At 36.6% G+C, this 16937-nt stretch overlaps 1 protein-coding gene and 2 long non-coding RNA genes across 5 annotated transcripts in view; 1 reads left to right on the top strand and 2 right to left on the bottom strand.

Annotated features, from left to right (window-relative positions):
• Positions 1 to 16937, top strand: part of LOC100749631 (E3 ubiquitin-protein ligase MIB1-like) — a 160707-nt gene that overhangs the window by 117309 nt on the left and 26461 nt on the right. Inside the window, exon 1 of one of the 2 annotated variants that reach the window (XM_024365899.2) lies at positions 6949 to 7484. The exons of the other annotated variant lie outside the window; for it this stretch is intronic. The gene's annotated coding sequence lies outside the window, so the exon portion shown is untranslated. Of the gene's footprint in view, positions 1 to 6948; positions 7485 to 16937 lie in introns of those variants that run through there. 2 annotated transcript variants of the gene reach the window in all.
• Positions 4262 to 6267, bottom strand: LOC117151114. 2 transcript variants are annotated; one of them, XR_004461210.1, is made up of 3 exons: positions 6256 to 6267; positions 5504 to 5997; positions 4262 to 5206 (listed from the first exon to the last, which is right to left on the bottom strand). It is a non-coding gene; the product is annotated as an uncharacterized LOC117151114 (long non-coding RNA). The 2 variants fall into 2 exon arrangements; XR_004461209.1 differs by lacking the exon at positions 6256 to 6267 and having other exon boundaries at positions 5504 to 6229.
• On the bottom strand, positions 7986 to 8747 carry LOC112212394. The gene is made up of 2 exons (XR_004461212.1): positions 8340 to 8747; positions 7986 to 8090 (listed from the first exon to the last, which is right to left on the bottom strand). It is a non-coding gene; the product is annotated as an uncharacterized LOC112212394 (long non-coding RNA).

Here is a 16937-nt window from a genome sequence, read left to right on the forward strand (position 1 = left end):
GTTTGTATACGGAAACTTATATTCTAAGTTTTTTAGAATTTTGCGTTTCGATATTTTCGTTTCAATTCGATACTTTAATCTATTACACGTGAAAATAAATTCTTAATCAAACATAACAGTACTGAGTAATTAAGTTAATTAAAAACAATAAAGCTTTTTTACGATATAAGACATTATGATATAAATATAAAATACTTGAGAAGGATTTTCAGATTTTCAATAAACCGATCATTGTGTTACAACAAATAAATCGTAGCTTATTATGCAAATGATATATGACGAAATAATGAAACTTAAAGAGGTAGGTAGATACAAATTATTTGTTTCATATTTAGAAACGTTTTATTTATCTACTATTTATTTACGACTTGGTTTATTCGTCACTTTTTTTACATCTTAACTTTCTATTGATTTGGAATACCATCGAAGAGTTAATGTTAATTTCCATTTTATTCTCAACGCGAGAATTGATTGTAATTTTAACAAATAAATAAAAAAAAAAAAATTTCCATTTCGCCGTAACAGTTAAGTTCTTCAAAGCATTTCCACGTCTGAAAACGTCTCCAACTATAGTAATTATTCATCTTTTAACGTAATCCCAGAGCAACGAAAAGTAGTAGATCAAAATCAGCGATACAGGGCGATTTAAACCCAACGCGGCCATTGACAATCATCAAACACCTCCGTGTAACACCAATAACGAAAGCCATACATCACGATTGCCACGGTTGGTCCTTCGATCCTTGCTGTCCTCGTCTTTCGCGTTAGTATCCCTCACGAACGCGCTCACATAGAAACTATTCGGCTAAATTCTGTTCAGGGAACCGAGATAAAAGCGAGGAGGAATGACGTCGTTCCATCGACTAGAAAATCGAGCTTTACAGGGACGAAGGTGGAGTACAGGTGGATTATTCCTATCAGGAAGTTCGTTACAGACTGATACGACGGTGAATCCTTTTTCACGCTGTTCTGCTAATTGAACCAGTTTGGTAAGGTGTCTCGTTCGAGACTTTAGTAGTCCGGCACCGTTGCACGAACGTGTAACGGTTGAACTGGCCGCTATTCCAATCGTCATAAATTGTCGTACCGAACGTGACGATCGTACCGAGTAGCCAATAGATGCGCTCGCCTGTCATTTGACCCCCGGTACCTTCTATTGGCGTCGCATGGCCAACAACCCTCTACGGAGGCCTTTGACTACCGATTCACCTACGCCAATGCATCTATCCGCCCGAAATGATCGAATTTCTACAGCACATTTCACGTTAAGTGTCTTCCCCTTTTATTACGTTCCTTTCGTTTCAACATTTATGTATGTGTGCGTGTGTGTGTGTGTTCGGGGTACATATTTCTTTTTGCAAAAAAAGTAGCGGAGGTTGATTCGGTACATTTAGTACGTTAACGTTAGTACGATAGTGGCTGTAGACAGTATAACATCCAGGTATATTAAATTTCGTATTATTTAGCGATATTTTCTGATGACTACATGCGATCTACGTACATTCCTTAGATATCAAATATTATAGTAAAAGTTAGCTGTATAAATTTTGATGACACATTAAGACGCGCATTGTTAAGGTGTAACAATTTTCACGTTTATTAAGAAAAAGGAAGTAAGAGGATATATTACAGTGTTACAGAAATTTATATTTAATCTACTTGTTTTCAAATTTGAATAAGTCGTAGCCTACATTGTTATATTAATTTGGTTTGTATTAGGTGGTCAGTGAAAAAGATCTTTCTCAAAACAACCAAGTCACTGCTGAATAAAATCTTCGATCGAAAACTTATTACACGATCGTTCTTTCTTTATTTATTTGTTTATTTTTCTTTTTTCTAATTTTCTAGATATACAAAGCCGATTGGATTTCATTGAAATACTCAGGTTTACAAGATCATCGTATAGATTGATCTCCGCGTTCCTTTTGAAAAAGCAGAATAATGCTCATTCCACACTGACGCTTAGTAACATAATCGGTACCGGCTGTAACGCGTACAACAAATAGACAAAACGTGGCGACCCGTCAATTAGGAAAACGGCCATTAATGCAAATGCCAACATTAGCCAATAATACGAGAACTAATATTATTATTTTACGGGAATAATATCAGTATAATTCATTCGGCTTAATCAAGAACATTACCGCCACTGTGTGGACAGAGCTATTTTCCGTGGACAAATTTAATGCCGGCTCGTTATGGCCTCTGCTCACCTGGTCCTCCGTGTTTCGTCTCCCTTTTCACCCTTGGTTCTCTCCCTTTCCAGCCAACGAATTGTCTGCGAAATCGAACGGCACGCGTATTCGGGCTGCGGAATTCGACGCACGTGTTCCGCGACCAAACGCTAATCGTTTAAAGTCACGAGTCAATAATTGAGTTATTACTTGCTATGGAATTTGCTGTCGACTGGCTGGCGGAAATGAATTTTCTCTTCTTCCGTGACGAGAAACGAAAGATAAACGGATTGAAATCGAGCGAGAAGAAAGAAAAAGTACCTATACGAAGATCACGGAGGGAAAAATACACTTTTGTTGATTTTTTCATTTTAATCTCGCTTTATGATTAATCCATCGTAAACTTTTCGACAAGATTTATAGCGGTTACAAAATGTCAAACATTATATTTATCATCCAAGCAGCTATGTTTATCGTCAACTCGTTTGTCAGCCATCAACGTATAAATAAAGTAGAGAGCGTTTTTTTAGATTGATAGAAGCTGAATAATTCTAGCAATGGTGTTTAAAATACTACAACACTTCGACGACTGTCGTGTATTTAATTTTAATATATCATTGATAAGATACGAAATAAAAAATTAATATTTCATAGGATGCATCCTATCTGTTGACTCCGCAAGGAAACAGTAAGAATTGCTTCTGACCATTTGCTTGCCATTAATTTATATACCTTATCGATATTCGTGTATCATTGATATAAATCGAATATAAAGCGTGTAGATATTTACGAACGACACGGTGTATCTTCAGCAGAAATTTCGATATTTCGATTCGAATTACGAAGCTTCGTCGAACACCTCTTTCCGCAAAGCCCGTGCTATTTTACGCGACGATAGAATAGCCGAAAGCCCAAGCACAGTTCCTTGGCCGCTACAGTCCGTTTCCCATTCAAGGCAATCGTTAATCCCATGGCACCGCAGAATTATTTGCCACAATGGAAGCAAGCCGCGACAGGATCTGGGCGCTTGCGCGAGCGAACAAGCGAGCAAGCGAGCGACCGATTCAAATCGCGACAATGACGGCAATGCAAATCCGGCCGTGCCTGCATCCTGAATAGTCGAGGCTTCCACGCATAGCTGGGATCACATCCACCTCCAACCCCATGGTTTCTGCTCCGTAGACTGTCAGTTATTTATTAGGGTGAACATTCATAGCAGCGGTGCTGTCTCAACCTCATAAATCGAGCGTTTAGCGCACTTTTATTCCTCGTCTATCGTCCCATTTTCGGTGTTCCTGGCATTAGTTTCGTCACGTTGTTGACGAGACGTGTACAAGCAGCTGACAAAATTGACTAGCGATCGTTACAGAGGCTCGCGTTGTGATGCCCACGGATGGTTGGCAGATACAACGGAATACAGTAAGACTGAGACATCTGAGCTTCAACATCTTAAAAAGTAAAGTTTGCACAGAAAAGTCAAATTATATATTATGAGACGCCATCGGTCTATGATAATCATACGACACTTTCGTTATTACGAAAATGATAAACATGATCGTTATGAATAACGAAAGCGATAAGTTGACAAACCGAGTAAAACTAATTTTTGTTTGATAAACTCTTTATGTTCAAATTCTTCCATTTTTGAATCACAAAGACAAGACTACACACACTGACAGACACATTTGCTCGCAGACACTTTCATCAGAAATGTTAATGCCAATTAGATAGAACACGTGTCTGCGGACAATTGCGTGTCAATGTACACTTAGCTTATGTCGAATGAAGAAGGTTCTTCTAAACTAATAGACGGTTTACTGCCGCCGGCTTATTGCAGGTAAATACACTTAAAATAAATAAAATTCTTCGACTCATAATCTCATCACATAGATAGAAATAATCTCACAGTTGTGGTAAGCACAATCGCCTTTGCAGATATATTCGCCGTCTAATACTACTAATATATCTTTTATAGCTGTTACTTAAAAATTTGAAGAATGTGCAGGAAACATAAAGGCGAGAAGAGCAGTTAAATCCTTAAATGCGTCCCTATGAACTAATTATTAAAAAATTAACAAATATTCGTGTACTATTTTAAAATGAAACGTTTTTCTATTCCTTTACAAAATATAGATACTTATTATCACTATAATAATACTGTTGCTCGTGAAGATATAAACACTCGATGATTTGCTAATTTCTTATAATACAAAAAGACACCTATATAACAAAACATTTCTAAATACAAACCTATCGCATTAAAAATTAAAGTCTTCTAAAATATTCATATTGTTCGATACAACGACATAATTCTTTGAGACAAATATTAAACGTATCAATTATTAATTACATGTATTTAACGTAAATATATATAAGAAAGAAGATATATATAAGATATATATAAGTAAGAATAAACAATAGAATTTTTTCAACGTGTATATAAACGACTATCTATCAATAATAATTAATGACCTATTGCCATCCATCTGCTAAAATTATTTATCACTTTTCTATCCCCTTTTTACAAAACTCACAATCAAAAGCATCATAGCTAGCTTCGTCGTTTAAAAGCCTGCTCTCAGGAAAATCGCATTACTCATGACTTAATACAAATCCCTAAGTACATATACATCGAAGTCCGATTACGTCACAGAAGCTCACTGACGTCATGTTCTCTAACCCCCTCTTTCGTAATCACAATCTTCGCAATCATTATACTCCGCAAGAATGGAAGAACGCGCGTTTTACTCTCCTGTTTCAACAACTTCGTGGATTACTGCGCACAATAGATCCCTAGATCTGTCGCAGAATTCGTAAATCGTCCTGGAACCGATTGTAATTGGCTGCAACTTCGGTCGCCGGCCCGGAACGCAAATAGACTCTGTAACCGGAGAACTCATTTATGGAAATATGCTGGTGACCATGCGTCCTATTTTTGACTTCACCACCGGACGAACATCTCCTTCCAGGCTCTCCCTTCCCTTTCTACCGTTTTCACCCCTTCCATCCTCCTTGTCCGTGCATTCTTCTCTCTGTAATAAAATTAGCCACAGTTTAATATATTCATAAACGAACGTGTTTTTTTTTTATCCAGCTTCGAGGTATTACATAAACTCAAGAATACTTGAGAATGGCATCAAGATCTCTATATAACGATCTAGCTATAAAATTCTATATTTCACTTTAAACGTGTTTATTTAACTGTTTAGTGATTATTTGAAAATCGTGTTGTTGCTTCTGTTATTCGTCATGTAAATGTAAAGATTACATTCAACGATTTTATAGCTAGGAAATGTTAAGTTTAGAAATGTTTCACGTGCTATACTTACATACGCTATAAGTGATGTTTACTGTCGGTACACGATGCACAGAATCGAGACAAAAAAAGGATTAGCTGAACACCAGAGCACTTTTTCCCCGGTTTTTACTGGTCGAACGGTGCATCGTCGTCATCTGCAAGAAGAAAATCTCTAGTTTATGAATCGTGGCTCGGCGGGGGAGACAAACGGGCCCTGGGAACGCCTTGAAATATTTTGCCGATTTAAATAAAGCTGGCGACCACATGGTAGTCACGACGGAACCGTAAATAGAAAACACGGGAGAGGCCACATGGACCTGGAAAGATGCTCGAGTCACGTTACGGTATACGTGGAACTGCCTCTATTTCTGGCATCTAGATACCAGTACCGGACTATAGCTGTTTAATATCTTTTTCCATTACGATGACCGCGCCAAACGTGGAAACTTCGCGTAACGTTGCATCGCGCACTCTCGAGACTTTCGACTGCTCTCCGTTGATTTTCTATGGAAACAAGAATCGTTTCTAAAGCGTATCAGAATGCACCGGTCGTTTTCCATGATTTCATCGAGCGTAACAAAATCTTGCTGTCTTCAGCCTGCAGAAACATGTGGTCAACTGTTTGATCAGCTGTTGAGCATGTCTCGCGGAGAACACCGGGTCCCACGACGTGTTTCCGGTTCGATGATACACCTGGGCGCAGCTCCATACTTCTTTACATTCCATACGTCACATTCACTATGGGAAGTAAGGAAGCACGGAACGGCATCGCCCGGTTCGAACGAAAAAATCGTTCGAGAAAATCGTTGTTCTGTTGGTTCCAGCCGATCGATCGTTCGATCGATGAAAATTGGAAACCCACTTCTCAACGACGAAGACCGGACGATCCTGTCGCCGTGACGGTACGCGTTTCATCTTCTAATCGGACGATTACGTAATCCACTGGTTTCGACACGGTCGAAATCCGCGCGTTCACGGGGTTGGACCCTGAAAACCGATACGTTTCACCGATCGGCGAGATACCTGATTGCTCGCACTTCCTGTTCGATTCGATTGCGGATCGGAACGGTTCCGGCCGGTAGCGTCGTCCATGTTGGACTTACGAGACAGACCGAGTCCTTCGAGAGGTCGAGGATATTCTCTGGTCGCGAGTGTTAGAGCAGCTCGAGTCAAGAACTTCTAGCGAATCCTCCTGACTGGTTGACTGCTTCAGACTGAATGCTGCCAAAGCTTTGGGCACGGTTGCTTCAACGAGCCCTCTAAAAATGGCCGCACAGATCCCATTGGCCTCTCCATGTCGTGGCCGACACCCCCCGGCACATGTAAGCTTACACTTGAGACTACCACGAGGCTTGCTTGCTCCCTCGTAGCGCATCGCGCCAAATTTGTCTTTACCCGAAAATAGTCAGTCCCACGGCTGCCACCACATGGCGACTATTCCTGGTCCAGACTCGAGTGATAACTTACCCAGGCCTCTGTCTCGTTCCTCGTGCTCTCCTCCGTCTCCCCTTGCCCGTTCAGCTTCGTTCTGCCTCTATCGTCTCCTTCTTCTTCTTCTTCTTCTTCTTCTTCTTCTTCTTCTTCTTCTGCTTTTCTTCGTGTTCTTTTCTTCTTACGGATCGCGATGCCGTACAAAGACGTATATACGCATACAGTTGCTCGCCCCTTCAGCTGTCACGGTGTCGTTAAACAGGGAATCCGAGGAGGACTCGATAGGATGACACGTTCAACCCTTTGGATATCGTAGCTTCGAGCTTCTACGCGTGAAATTTATGTTTACCTCGGAACTTATACCCGATCGAGGAAACCTTTTGTTTCGACGAACAGAACGATCCAACTTCCCGATCCTCTCGCCTGCCATTCTTAGCAACAAAATAACTAGTGCGAGCAGATGCTAGGTGATTCGGTCTTTCTTGCGCTCGCGGTTAGGTGATGGACCGCTATGGCCTCGCATGTGACAGGAATGGCGTCTGAGAAAAAGAAATCTGTTATGTTCTTTAGGCAAAGGAAAGGTATGTTAATTTGTTTGTCGTTTGTTAGAATACTTTTTAGTAAAATATAGTAGCTCGATGTGACTAAAATATATGTTAAATATCACTGCAAAATTACTTGAAATAAGTAAGACATAATATAAAGCAGAGATATGAAGGGAAACTTAAATATAAAATTGTTTTTAAATTGCATTTGATTGGACCGGCTGATTGTGACTAAAAATTAATTAGACGTTAATATAAAAGTGCTTACACGTATACAGTAAGAATTAATTGACAGATTTCGTTATAACTTATTAGTAAGTACTATGAGACGTAATTAACATTACTTAATCTTCATATCCATTAATTTTTTACAGTAATGTATCCGTTGATCACATCCTTCCAAACATTTATTAAATATAGACGTATAATCTAGCTTCATTCTACAAAATTAATTTCATCGCATTGTATTATTTTGAACATTGATTACACAAACTGAGTCAGATGGATAATGGTGAATACACTTACTCTGTCCTTCTTCTTATTTGACATTATTTATGTAGAATGATATTTTGAGTCAAATATTTGGCAACCACGTCTGGCGGAAGAACGAAACTCCTTTGCATTCCAGGCTTATCATATCATCTGCAATTTCATACGCAAAATAACGTAAGAAATAAATACTTCGTATCGGAAACGCAGCAAAATGTTTAAGATAAAAGGATAATAATTTCCTAAATTTTTCATTCTGAATTTCGTATCATTTTATTGTACTATCAAAGGATTAAAAAATTATGCCAAACGTAACGTTATGTATTCTTGTCGTATTTTAGAAATATATAATAAAAATATCTCTATAATCTTCTTTTAACATATAATACAGAATGTTCTTACCTATTTTCTTCAAGTATAAGAATATTTTTCCAATACGTCGATATTATTTCATCTCTGCTCAAACAACATAAGCAATATGTTTATATATAAATCGTTTGCTTCTAAATATTTTAACGTTATCGTCATGGAAGACACGTTGCTACAACAAACTGAAAAATTATGATCATACATCTCTATGGTTATAGTACAAAACTTCGTCCTATAAAAACAAAAGAACATGAGAAAAATGGTCAGAACTATATCAAAATAATTAAGCCACATGTGCCCGAACTTTTCGGTAATAATTTGTATACTATTCTCATTTTCCTTTTTTCTCATTTTCATTTTTATTTATATCTTATATATTGCGGCAGCACATAAACGTAGAAGAAGTCAACAAAAAATTGGAATCTGGGAGAGACCCACGTTATTGTGTCTTTAAATCCTAACGATTGTTTTGGCTTACAATGTCTAGAGGCAAACGAACTCGGGACAGATTGTTATGGTCGTTATTTGTAATCTTCAGCCGGAGTTACATAAGAACTTTAGCTTTTAACTTTTTGTTGCAACGTCGTTCGATATAAATGTATGAACGTGCTCCCTAGGACAGTTTAATTGTTATCCTTTGTGCGATCGGCATAATAAAATTGAGCGAGCGATGATTATAACTAGCGTATACTATCTCTTGTATTGATACGAATTTTAATACAACTGACTATTACAAATTCATCCACTCGTTTCTTACCAAACAATCTACACGTTCAATCCACCTCAATATGTATTTCGAGTTCATTAATTTTTACATTATCGTTTACCAGTTCTTACAAAATATCCATTTCGCTTGCACTAAATTATGAAATGAACGCAGTGTCCTATTGTAATTACCGTAGTATCGTATTATGAAGTCATCGTATTATTATAACTCCAAAGTTCGTTATTAACAAACGATATTCATTTTACGAATTGAAAATCCGATCAATATTTTAATTCGATACAGAAAAAGGATAAGAAATTGTATGAAACATTTGGAAATAATTTTCTTATTAAATCTTGTTAATTTCTCTAATAAAAAACGAATTATTATATCGGATACAATACAACCGATAACAATAAAGAAATTAGTGAAAGCATTTTAGATGAGAAATTGGTGGCGTGAAACTTTCATGGTGTCGATTCCAATCTAGAAGCTTAATAATCGTTCACGTCGTAAATTCAGGACGACTAAGATTTATACTAACAGTGAAAAATTAAAGGAAGACCGATGCATAAATGGCCAACAGACCGCGACGCAGTAAAAGTGTCAAAAGATCCTATTAATCCTTAATGCCTTTTATACGCGACATTTTTTAAAGAAATTTCGCCTCGTAAACAAGCCGTGCAACATACTTCCTCAAAATAAGTAAATTGAGCCCATTAAACTCCCTTGAACTATGGCTTTACGGAGCGTGTCGCGAGCACCTAATGAAATGTATACCTCAAACCGATAATAAAATAGCAGTGAAGCTTTGCCATTCTTCAAAGTTCCCTGTTACCGTTAAAAAAAGAAAAAAGAATTTCCACTGTATTTCGTTGCGAAATGATGTTAATTGTTCGATAAATCACATATACGTTGTTAGACACCACCTTATTATGGAAAGTTGCAGCAATGAATAAATTCACAGTGTCACGAGCAATTTCCCGTGCATTCCCCATTTTGCTTTAGATACGAACGTACAGCTACAACTCCGGTTATACGTACTAGAACGCTTATGAAAGCCTGAATAAATTTAAAAAATTAGTAGGAAATTATCAGAATTAACATTTGTTATCTAACATGAAATAATGGTATAATACTATAGCAATAATCTCGTCAATTTTTTTTTTTTTTTTTTTTTGATATAATAGAATTAATTTTTCTCTTGTTTATACGTATATGACGTATTCTTCGATCATTTTCTATTTTGATCGGTTCTGACGTTCATTTTATTAGCGTCTTTGTATTCGACTTCATGCACAATTTTGCAAAGTAAATTCAGATTTTGAGTAGATCGCCAGGAATTTCTATCTAATTCGTGTTACATTTTTTCAATAGGTTTCAAGTTAGAGAATTGTAGAAAAAAGGCAATGTAATTATTACAATTTACTATGTTAGTGTGATTCCTGCAAATATTTTTCATTTTTTTATTGGAAATATATACATAATCTCTTGGTAGATATATTCTTAAAGTTTTATTATACGTTGGTAATAATATACGTTTGTCGATTTCGATCAAGATCATAAATTATACAAATTTTCTCGATTAAAATCTCAGTATCCGTATTGCAGTAACGAATCTCGATCGGTAGCTCCGTTAAAGACTTATATTCGAATTGCAAGCTGGCTAGCGAGATCGCTTGTCGCAAGTATTATTTATAGAAAGTTATTTGCAGCAATAACGGTGTTGGCAAACGTCCAGCACTTCTACAATGTGATGTTATAGCAGCAATTAATCGCGGTTTTATTTGATAGTGTCGCGAACTCGTCTCTGATATCCATAGTTTGATTGCATTTTGTAGATCTGCGGATGTTTAAATGTTCTTAGAAATGAGAGAAGTTTTTAAAACAAAGGAAACATTTGATTCGATGAATTTATGGATTGATTTCCTTCAGAGAAATTGATCGCAGCTTGCAGTCTTTATATAGATGCAATATTTGTTTTTATAAATTGTTACATCTATCTAGTGCAACAGTATGTTTCAAAAAATACATTGGATATAAATGATATATTGCAAAATGATATATTATGAAATTACATGAATAAGTATGTAGTATAAGTACTATGAAGATAATTATTTGATAAATTGCTGTTATGAAAATGGTCAGTATATAATATTCAAAATATAATTTAGAGTACTTATTTGACGATACAGATTTTCGTCGTCTTGTATTTCTTGGCAATATTCTAAACAAAATTTACATATTCTTAGAAAGATATAATCTTTTAATGTGTAAGATGTTTGTGTTATCTAATGTACATAAATATCAAAAGTACATAGAGTGCTTTGTAAACGAAGTAGATAATGTTACCGTATCAATCTTGCTTAAGGCAACTTTTACATTCGACATATGAGTAGCACGAACAAATGTGCTTATAAGAACGTACAGTCAATATGTTATCATGTTAGAAACTAACCGATACAACTACAACTTTACATAATTGGGAAACTTGCGTCATCGATCAGCTTACTCCAACATTTTAATAAAATTACTGTATATATAGATAGCGTCAAGTTAAAGATCATGTAATAATATAATAAAATATAATATATTCGCGATACTAAATAAACAGAAATTTGTTCCGAGTAAGAATCTGTTTTATAGATAAAGTTGCAAAATTACTTCAACTTCTATCCCCTAGAAAAAAGAAACAGAACATTATAAGAAACGTTGTTGATTTTAGTTTTCAAAATTGTTCAAATATGAAATGTCCAGGATCCTCTTGCACATATCAACTAACATCATTACTGAAATTTTACAGGTGATAAATCAAGGCTATTAACATTAATAAGTTTGGTAATGAAACGAATGAGATTTTACAAGTAAATTTGACAAATTACAAGCCATTTGATTATCACGATTATTTAACACAAAATTGCAAAATTGTGGAAACGATATCTATAACTTACGATTATTGCTAACTCGTCAATTCACTAACGTTATTTATTGGTAACTTACTATACAGAAGTATCATGAAACGAAAGATTAAAGAGCGTCGTTTCGTCGCCATCGGTGAACCACGATGCTACATTTTTTTAGTGATTAAAATAATCACAAACATCAATGATCGAAATAAGATAAATTTCGTGAACTAAAAAATTGCCAACGATATGGCTAACTTAGATAACGTCGTCAAAAAAAGAACAGCGCGCAAATACAATATACTAGTCTGGAAAAATTAAACCTTATAAGTTATAATGTAGTATATCTCAATTTATTGCTGCTGTCAGAGCGAAATATATAAAATTCACGCGGCAGTCAACACGTTTACGGCTTTCCTGAATGTCGATTAACCCTTCTCGAGAAACGATGCTCCTGCTTTTCATTCTCCGCGAGTTCTCCAGGCTGAGTGTTATGAACACGTTGTGCAATGTTGATGAAAAGCGGTTCGGATACATCTCGACGAGTATCGTTCCGTTCTTCGCCGCTACGAACAGAGGAGAAATCCTTCAGGCCGCGTCGCGACGTCTCCTCCAGATCTAAAATTACTAGCAGCCGAAGACGATGCATTCGCGGTCCGGTGAGCCGTGCGAAAACGAGCCACTACAGGCTTACGCCCTAATACAGCCCCTATTTTTGGACGTCGCGCTGACGCCACGACGGAGACAACTCTTCGCAAAAGAAAATCGACGTTCATCCCCCCTCCCTGCAAACCTCTCTGCGTTTCTTCTCCTCTACACTTCTCCTCTATTTCTCAATTCGTTTTTCTTTCTTGCGCTAACAACACGTCGAGGAAACGTTATTATTACTTTTTCTTATTGCTCATCACGCTGCTAAACTTTAACTTCGATCCATCCTTCTCAGGGAGGGAGGGGGCGAGACGGGGTGGAACTGCGTTGCAGAAGCAGAATATTTTCATGGCTGATTTTGGAGACCCGGAATTAATCGGACCAGAAGAATCGAACGCTGATCGTTTAATCCTTTACACCGCGGAACTTTTCATTGTACGGAACGATCAGCAGCTTTTATAGTAAAACTTTTTGAAACTAAGGATTGCGTTCGGAAATAAGAGTTATAGGTGTGGATTCATTTATGTAGTATGTAGATTTATTTATTTGTTGGTATAATAAGTTCGTTCGCCTCTTGGTGTACACGATTAGAAAACAGTATGAAAACAATTGAAGAAATTTTGTCCGCGCGATTGTACAAAAGTATTATTTTGATTAGAATATAAAAAATGTTATGGAAGTACTGAGACTATATTGTAGAAATATCGAATTGATAGGAAAAAGCGTGATTTAAATATGCACTCAGAGAGATCTTTTCTTTTACATATGTAGCAGTTTACTTTAAATTTATTATGTGTGTTTTACGTTTATAGGTAATAATTATCAATTTATTAAATTTCTTTCTTTTCGTGTTATTTTTCAAAATCGTGACAATAACGTTTCGTCCCGTAAGATATTAAAAGGTCTTTCTACCATTTCCCCGATATTATGCAATTCAGTGATTAAGATTCTCCTCTTCAAAATGTATTCAAATCTCTCTAATGTATTCGCTACGTTACAGTAATAACAGTGAAGAAAATTAAATGAATAATTTGTAGCGTGTTATTTATGCATGACGAATTTACGAGCTAGTTGAATACAAACAAATAAAAATCTTATAAATCCATATGTAAATAGAATTAACGAGAACATGTCACTGAAAACATTATCGTCTGTGTACAATTAGATCGTTCAATTGTTTCATAGATAATTATAAAAACAATGAAATAAAACAGTGATAGCGTAGTTCAATATTTATGTATTTCTTTAATTAAGACGGCAAATATTAAACTTTCTTAAGGAAGTATATACTGTCATAGGAGATAATAAGATAAAAAATTTTAAACATTTCTGTCGCCTGCAAACAGGAATTAAATATATAATCTTGAAAAGAGTTGATGAGCTACTTTAAGTTTGGCAAAGGATAATTAAATTCTAAGATGATTACGTATAATAGGTGTAGAATTTTATAAAAATTTATTTAATAATTCAGAGGATATTAAACTTTGAAAATGTAATTTACTAAGAATTTTAGATCGTTATTTTTCCAATATTTAACGTACTCGAAATATTTCAAGATTTCTTGTTCCGTCAATATTGAAAGATATTAGATACAAAGAAAGAGAGAGGACAGGTAACCGGCAAAGGAACGAACGTTTCAAGAAAAGCAAGCACACCTTCTTTCATCCGCAAACAGATCGTTTCATTAACAAATCAGAGGTTGTCCGGCACGTTTCATTAAAAGCACTCGGAAGCATTCCACGGTGATTTTCTAGTTATAGGAACACAGACAAACTCTTGCCGCTCGATGTGTATCGGGTTACGAGTTCGTTGTTGAAAATAGCCCTTACCCCGTGGTACTAACGGTAAAGACTTAAAGTAATCTCCGGCCAAGATACGAGACCGGAATTCGTTTTCAGAGCAGTTTTTAGGCGTCCTGATGAAAGAAAACCGCGGTGTAACGTGGCACAGGGCTAACGAAAAGAAGAAAAAAAAAAGGCGAGGAAGAAAAATGGAAAAAGAACGAAGAAAAGAAAAAAAGAGGGAAGAAGATGGGTAGCTATCAGAAAAGAAACAGGAAGAAGAGACGGAGGAAGAGAAAGACGGATTGCGAACTGGTGGTTCTTGCAGCGGCTAATTATCATCGTTAATTTCGCCTGGAAGATAGAAAGTCGTCTAGACTCTAAAGTGGAACAGTTTTTCAGGTTTTGCTTTGGCCATCTTCCTCCCTCTTCCTTTTCGAGCCTTCGCGTTAACATGAAAAAAAAAGTCGTTTGCTCGCTCGAAAGGAGGGCTTTTAAGCAGCTTAAGGATATTTGGCAAACCGGACGAATGTTTCTTTTATGTGTCTCCTTTGAAACATGTTTCCACCACTTCGCGTTCTTTCTCAACCCCCCGCCCCTCTTTCTTCACCGTCTTTCGTTCTCCTCCAGAGATAACGAATTATAATTGCTTTTCTAACGCAACCATCTGAGAAATTGTAGGAGCAAGGAAGTCTTCGCTTACCAGAAGCTTCCTCAAATTTTCGCAAGGTTTGTAACAGTAGAATACTTGTTCCTTTGATCTAAACATTCTAATTATATATACGTTGCATTGGCTGAATGCTTTCTTTCAGAAAAATATATTATTAAAATGCAGACCAGACGCATGTTCAATTATTAGGACATTTTATAAAATAGTTCGGTAATGATACCTAGAAATTATCTTTTGTAAATTTCCAATTGCACTAGATGAATATTTTACAAAAGTACGTCTACTTTGTTGTAAAGTTTATTATAGCGTCTGTCAACCTCGAAGCTTTGTATCCATTTTGCGTTGCTTGCATAAAAGCAAATGTTATATTAGTAATAGTTAATTAACGATTAATACTAGCTTCTGCTACAGTATAACGTAAACAAATGTAGTGTCTTACATAAAATATAAGAAACATTATGTCTAAGAGGTTAACGACCCGAATGACACGAGTTAGTTCGTCTGAACAGGTTAAAGGCGGAAGAATAGTAACGGGAGAAGGTGTCAGAGGTGTAGAAAAAAGTTGGTAAAACAACGAGTCGAAAGGAAAATATAAAAGAGGCCGAAAGAAGCCACTCGTCGAGCCCCTAAGAAAGTGGCGGAATTCCCAGTTACGCCCCTAAGGCTAGCTGAAACGCGTCGCTTTTTGTTCCATGACAGATCCATGGAACTTTACATCAAACATATCTCTTTCACTGGCAAACACGTACTACAAAGGGTTAATGTTGTTTGTCTCACAACTGCTGAAAGGATCACGGGGAGGATCCATTAGAACAATGATTCTCGATTTTTTATGCTCCGCGTATCCCTGGAAATGAGCATGAAAACGAAGTACGAAGTGTATTGTCTTTACAAAAATGCAAATTTTCCAGTATCCGCCAATTGAAACGTTATTTGCTTCGCAAACTCTTTTTCCCAAAACTTCATCGTTTTACGATAATTTATTTATGATGGGAGATCGATGTCAGTTTTTGTCATACAATTAATCTAAGATTAATCTCAATTTCATTACAAAAAGTATCATTAAATGGTAACCACAATTGTTCGAATTGTAATATTTTGTATTCCTGATTATAGATACAAATTATTCATAGTACATATAATAACGAAAGAAAATTAAATATACTGAAATTGAATATCGCATCTGAAGCTTTTTTCATCATCTACGTGTGATTCATTGATAGCAGTCGACTGTCAAAAACCTCAGAAAATATCTTTCAGATACGATTCTTCCGCAACGCCGACCAAATCTATTTAGAAATCAAAGGCAGTGCATCGATACAAATAATTTCACGGCTGATAATACAATGGAACAAAAAGCTTCTGTTTCCATCTCTGTTGCGCTCGTTTGAACACGAGCTGATATATAATCAGAATACACGTTTCTACATGCAACGGGACAAATTACACGTGCAACGATTCGTTTTGCCGTTTTCGATAAACAAACGAAAGCCAGTTGAATGGTTTCGGGCAACCGCGACAAATCGAAGCGTGTCGCCTCGCTCTTTGACCGATTTGCCTGGACCGTAATTTTATGAATGGTCGTTGGCACGCGTCGAGCAAAAGCGCAGCCGCGATGAAATCACGTTACGTGAATTTCGGCCGCGAAATATGCAACGAAACACGACATTCGCTTCGTTTCTGCCACGATTCGCCTAAAATGGGAGCTTCCGAGAACGCGACTTCAAACAAGCTGGAAAATATTCGTTACAGCCTCCGAAGTCGCGTTGCAAAGCTCGATCATAATTTCAATTACTCGAATATCTTGAGGTTGCTAAGTCGATTCATGTCAAGTATCGTTCGATACAATGAAACTTTAATTACATGTAGCTTTTTAAAAAATATCGTATATTTAAGCCTCGTGAGTTCTTCGGGCCACTCTCA

The sequence above is a fragment of the Bombus impatiens genome, unplaced genomic scaffold, assembly GCF_000188095.3.
Source record: "Bombus impatiens unplaced genomic scaffold, BIMP_2.2 scf_0155, whole genome shotgun sequence".
NCBI classification, from domain to species: Eukaryota; Metazoa; Arthropoda; class Insecta; order Hymenoptera; family Apidae; genus Bombus; species Bombus impatiens.